Raw genomic sequence first — 6,035 nt, forward strand, 5'->3', positions numbered from 1 at the left:
AAAAATACACAAACTCATAGTAAAGTCCAAAAATGTGATTTTTATTTAAAAACTAATAAAAACATAATAAAAACTAACTAAAATATACTAAAAACATACTAAAAACAATACCAAAAAGTGTATAAATTATCCGCTCATCAGCTGCTTAGTCTAATTACACAACCACTGAAAAATAGCTTCTAGCTATTGTTTTTGCTCTAGATAAATTCCGAGCCTATTTACTTGGTACCAAGGTGATAGTGTACTTGGACCATGTAGCTCTAAAATATTTATTAGCTAAAAAGGAGTCTAAACCAAGGTTGATACGATGGATACTGTTGCTGCAAGAATTTGATTTAGAAATTAAGCATAGGAGTGGTAACCAGAATTTAGTGGGAAACCACTTGAGTCGCCTTGAGCACATTAAGGATGACTCCACTCCTATCAACGATGCTTTTCCATTTGATAGCTTGCACGCAGTATCTGATGTAATTCTTTGGTATGCACCTGTAGCTAATTATCTAGTTAGCCATACTTTCCCTCCTAATTTTACTAAGCATCAAAGGGACAAGCTGAAAAGCGAGTCTAAATATTATATATGGGATGACCCATATTTATGGAGGTATGGTGCTGACCAGATAATTAGAAGGTGTGTGCCTCAATCAAAATTCCAGTCTATTTTAGAGGCTTGCCACTCTTCTGAGAGTGGAGGACATTTTGGCCCTCAAAGAACAGCTAGACAAATCTTAGACTGTGGATTCTGGTGGCCCACTCTTTTTAAGGATGCCGCTACCTTTTGTTAATCCTGTCCCCCATGCCAAAGGTTTGGGAATATATCCAAGAGGGATGGGATACCACAACAGATTATGCTTTTCTGTGAAATTTTTTATTTTTGGGGCATTGACTTCATGGGTCCATTTCCAAACTCTAATTGTTATCTTTATATTCTGTTAGGTGTAGATTATGTTTCTAAATGGGTGGAAGCAATTCCTACCCATACTGATGATGCTAACACTGTTGTTTCCTTTGTTAGAAACCATATTATCTGTCGCTTTGGATCACCACGAGCAATCGTGAGTGATCAAGGCACTCACTTCTGTAACAGGAGGTTAGCAGGAATACTGAAGAAACATGGGATAGTTCACAAAGTGACAACAACATACCATCCCCAGACCAATGAACAAGTAGAGGTATCTAACAGAGAAATAAAGCGTATTCTGGAGAAGATAGGAAGGACTGGAGTTCCAGACTACAAGTTGCGCTTTGGGCATATCGGACAGCATACAAGACACCCATTGGGATGAGTCCCTTCCGCTTAGTGTACGGAAAGGGTTGCCACCTTCTAGTGGAGGTGGAACACAAGGATTTTTGGGCTGTGAGGGAGTGCAACATGGGATTCGAGCAAGATGATGCTGAAAGGAAGCTGCAACTAGCAGAACTGGAGACCCTTCGACTCGAAGCATATGACAACTCTAGATTATACAAAGAAAAGGTGAAGGCCATGCATGACAAGCATATCAAGAGAAGAGAGTTCATACCAGGAGATCTAGTTCTCCTTTACAACTCCAGGCTGAGACTTATGCCAGGCAAGCTGAGATCCAGATGGGAAGGTCCCTACAGAGTAGAAAAGGCAGAGCCATATGGAGTCTTTCACCTGCGTCATCCTTCAAGTTCCAATTGCATCAAGGTCAATGGACACCGCCTAAAGCTTTATCATGGTGAGAAGACGAAGAAACACAAAGAGCTAGAGGTCTTCCTATTGGAAGATCCACCAACAGAAGCAGAATGAGCCTGAAGACCGTCCAACTTAAGGACGTAAAAGCAAAGTGCTAGGTGGGAGACAACCCACCATGGTATGATCATTCCGTTTCAGTTTCAGTTTTATTTTATTTTATTCTACTTTATTTTTCTTAGTGACTCTTCTCATTATCTCTGCATATAGTCTGCATTTGCATTTGCATTCTGCATAAAAAAAAAGCACACGATGCGCGAGCGTCGCTGACGCGTACGCGTCATGTGCGCATGCGAAACAAAGAAGAATGAAACAGAGAATTACGCGGGAGCATGGATAGAGGCATGCCTTAGACACAAACACGCCCACGTATACGCGTCCCTGACGCGTACGCGTCGCTTGCGAAAACCCCAGCCCACGCGTGACCTTGTAAATCGGCGTAAATAAGGTTTGGGCAGAGAATTCTGATGGCTTGATACTGGAATGGTGCCAGGAGCACATGGAACATCACGCTTGCACGTCCCTGATGCGTACGCATCATTTTCCCCTCCAGACCATCCACGCGTGCGCGTCCCTCACGCGTACGCGTCGGTTGAATTTTTGGCAATAGTGCGTATGGAACACAGAGTTGTGCGTGCGCGAGGCTGCCTCTGCACCAAATGCACAACCCATGTCATGCGTATTGATGCTAGGGCATTTTGGCCAGTTTCATTGACCTTTTCTTTACTGTTTTTAAGGTAGTTTCATGCATTTTCTTAGAAAATAAGCTAGTTTTGGGTAGATATTCACTTAAATCTTGATTCAAGCATACATTGTGCACTTTACATGATTTCATGAGAATTTTGCATGAATTATATGACAAATTGGATGATGCATGACTCATGACTTGGACTAGAACTTTGATGCATTTTGTTGCTTGATTTCAGGACAAAGGAAGGAATGAAGAACCACGTCAGTAGTCACGTTAGTCCCACTATCGTGACCTCTAACGTGGAATGGGAGCTAACTTGCAAAGTTAATGAGAAAGGTAATCGCCAATAACACCCTCAAAGCCATCATAAGCCCACGTTAAGAGTCACGTTAACTAAGTTAACGTGAACTCTAACGTGGAAGAAAGAAAATGGAGCCAACGTTAGTGACACTCTCCTTTGTCATAACGTTGGACCAAGCTCGTAAGTGGCCACGTTAAGAGCCACGTTAACTTAGTTAATATGGACTCTAACGTTAAGAAGCAAAAGAGAAGCCAACGTTATTGACATTTACCATTGTCACTAACGTTGGCCAAGCCTCTATAAGCCACGTTAACTCCCACGTTAACTTAGTTAACGTGGAAACTAACGTGGAGAGAGCAATTGATAGCCAACGTTAGTGACACTTACCTTTGTCACTAACGTTGGGGTGAACCACCAAGAGCCACCATGAGCAGCGTTAACTCCCATGTTAACTTAGTTAACGTGGAAGCTAACGTGAATAAAGAGATGATGAGCCAACGTTAGTGACACTCACGTTTGTTACTAACGTTGGAGATGGCTAGCATGACTACGTTATAAGCCACGTTAACTTAGTTAACGTGGACTCTAACGTGGGAAATAGGGGCACATTGGAACGTTAGTGACAAAGGTAAGTGTCACTAACGTTCTCGAAGGATTGGCATTACTACGTTAGAAGCCACGTTAACCTAGTTAACGTGGACGCTAACGTAGGAACAAGGGAGGACTCTCCACGTTATTGGGAAAGGTAATTTCCAATAACGTGTGTGAAAGACCAAGAGGCAAAGTTAGTGGTCACGTTAGTGCCACTAACGTTGAAATCAATGTGATCATATTTGGGTTAGGAACGTTAGTGAAAAAGGTGATTGTCACTAACGTTCTCGAACCCACACTTTCACTTAACGTTGACACCACTAACGTCCTGAGCCAAAGTCCCTGCCTACTTCACGTTTTCTCTTTGCAAGCAAAGCTAAGCCCAATGAAAAGGATAACTGCTTCAAACTCAAGATTCAGAGGCCCATACCCAAGACTTGAAGAGCCGACTAGAAGATGAGAAGAGTAGTATATATAAGAGTAGCTTTGAATTAGTTAGGGAGTTGGAAACTTTAGGGAGCCTTTGGCATAGAACTACTCTCTGTATTTTACTTTCTCTGCACTTCTAGTTTTACTTTCATCATGTATTCTCCATCTTTATTTTCATTTTCCAGAGCTATGAACAACTAAACCCCTTTCATTGGGTTAGGGAGCTCTGTTGTAATTTGATGGATCAATATTAGTTTTCATTCTCATTCTTCTATCTTTTCTCTTGATTTTTCTAGAAAGCTTTCGATCTTCATCCAATTGGGTAGTTATCTTGGAAAAGAAGCTATTCATACTTAGATCTCTTCTTAACCTTGGAAGAGGAATGAAGAGATCATGCTAGAAATGCTTTCTCATGCTGGACCAAATTGGGTTTGGATGGATATGTGACTATAATCCTACCAACACTTGATTTGGGAAATGCATGTGGTATAATCAGTGACCATACTTCATCTCTTCTCATGAGCAATTGACCAAGGAATTGGCTATTGATCAAGATTTGAGAGAATGAATTACCAAGAAATTGGAATTTGATCACTTAAGATTGCCAAGGAGATCAATGAATACATTGATTGAGGAAGAGATGAAAATGAACTTGATCCAGAGAATGCAACATCTCCTGAGCCCAATGAACTCCCCATTTATGATCTTACCCATTCTCTTTAATTTCTGCCATTTACTTTTATGAGCAATTACCCCATTCCCGTTTAAGATTCTACAATTTAGTTTCCGCCATTTACATTCAGCTATTTATTTCTAGCATTTACTGTTTCTGCTATTTACTTTCCCGCCATTTAATTTTCTGCAAATCTTAAATCAAATTCTGGTTCGCTCAACTAGAACATTCCTCTAATTAAAGTTGCTTGATCAATCAATCTCTGTGGGATTCGACCTCACTCTATTGTGAGTTTTTACTTGACGACAAATTCGGTACACTTGCCGAAGAAAATTTGTTGAGAGACAAGTTTCCGTGCGTATGAAGTTTATGGCGCCGTTGCCAGGGATTGATTTTGTATCAACAATGATTAAGTTGGAGGATCACTAGATTAAGCATTTGTTATTCTGTTGATTTGAATTTCTATTTGAGCACTTTACTTTCGGTTTCAGTTGTTTTGTATTCCCATCCCTTTAACCCCTTTATTTCAGTTTTTTACATTCTGTTTCACTCACCCACTAACTGTTTAATATATTGCATCACTCACACTAACAACAATTTTTTTTAGAATAGTTTCTGGATCTATTTCCTTGCTTGTACTTTGTTGGTTGTATGACATGGAGGAGAAGCGGGGCTTCAACTTCCTTTGATTCTGAACCAGAGAGGACCTTCCTTAGATTAAGGAGGGAAGCAAGAGGAAAAAGAGTAGTTGGTGCTGAGGAAGAGGAGGAATACTTTGAACCAAACATGGAAGAGAATATGGAAAACCATCATGAAGAAGAAGCTCACAACCATGGCAGAGAAGGTCTAGCAAATCATGCTGGGTAAGAGAGAAGAGTTCTAGGCTCTTACATCAACCCAAACCCAGGAAACTGTGGGAGTAGCATTCAAAAGCCAACCATACATGCCAACAACTTTGAACTAAAACCACAGCTCATCACCCTTGCTCAGAACAACTGTTCATTCGGAGGAGGCATCCAAGAAGACCCCAATCAACATCTAACCACCTTCCTGAGGATATGCGATACTGTGAAGTCTAATGGTGTTCATCCTGACACCTATAGACTACTTTTGTTCCCTTTCTCACTCTAGGATAAGGCATCTAAATGGCTGGAATCCTTCCCTAAGGAGAGTTTGACAACCTGGGAAGATGTGGTGAACAAATTTTTAGCCAGATTCTATCCTCCTCAAAGAATTAACAGGCTGAGAGCTGAGGTTCAAACTTTCAGGCAATAGGATGGTGAGACTCTATATGAAGCATGGGAGAGGTTTAAGGACCTAACAAGGAGGTGTCCACCAGATATGTTCAATGAATGGGTGCAGCTACACATTTTCTATGAAGGCCTTTCTTATGAATCAAAGAAAGCAGTAGACCACTCATCCGGGGGATCTCTGAACAAGAAGAAGACCATTGAGGAGGCCATAGATGTCATTGAAACTGTAGCAGAGAATGACTACTTCTATGCCTCCGAAAGAGGGAACACTAGAGGAGTGATGGAGCTAAATAATGTAGATGCTCTGCTGGTCCAAAACAAGCTCATTACCAAGCAATTAACTGACCTCACCAAGAAGATGGAGAGGAACCAAGTAGCAGCAATCA

At 41.0% G+C, this 6,035-nt stretch overlaps 1 non-coding gene across 1 annotated transcript; it reads right to left on the minus strand.

Annotated features, from left to right (window-relative positions):
* Positions 1–5,635: 5,635 nt before the first annotated feature.
* Positions 5,636–5,742, minus strand: LOC112730852 (small nucleolar RNA R71). The gene has a single exon (XR_003166657.1). It is a non-coding gene; the product is annotated as a small nucleolar RNA R71 (small nucleolar RNA).
* Positions 5,743–6,035: the final 293 nt, after the last annotated feature.

The sequence above is a fragment of the Arachis hypogaea genome, chromosome 12, assembly GCF_003086295.3.
Source record: "Arachis hypogaea cultivar Tifrunner chromosome 12, arahy.Tifrunner.gnm2.J5K5, whole genome shotgun sequence".
NCBI lineage: Eukaryota > Viridiplantae > Streptophyta > Magnoliopsida > Fabales > Fabaceae > Arachis > Arachis hypogaea.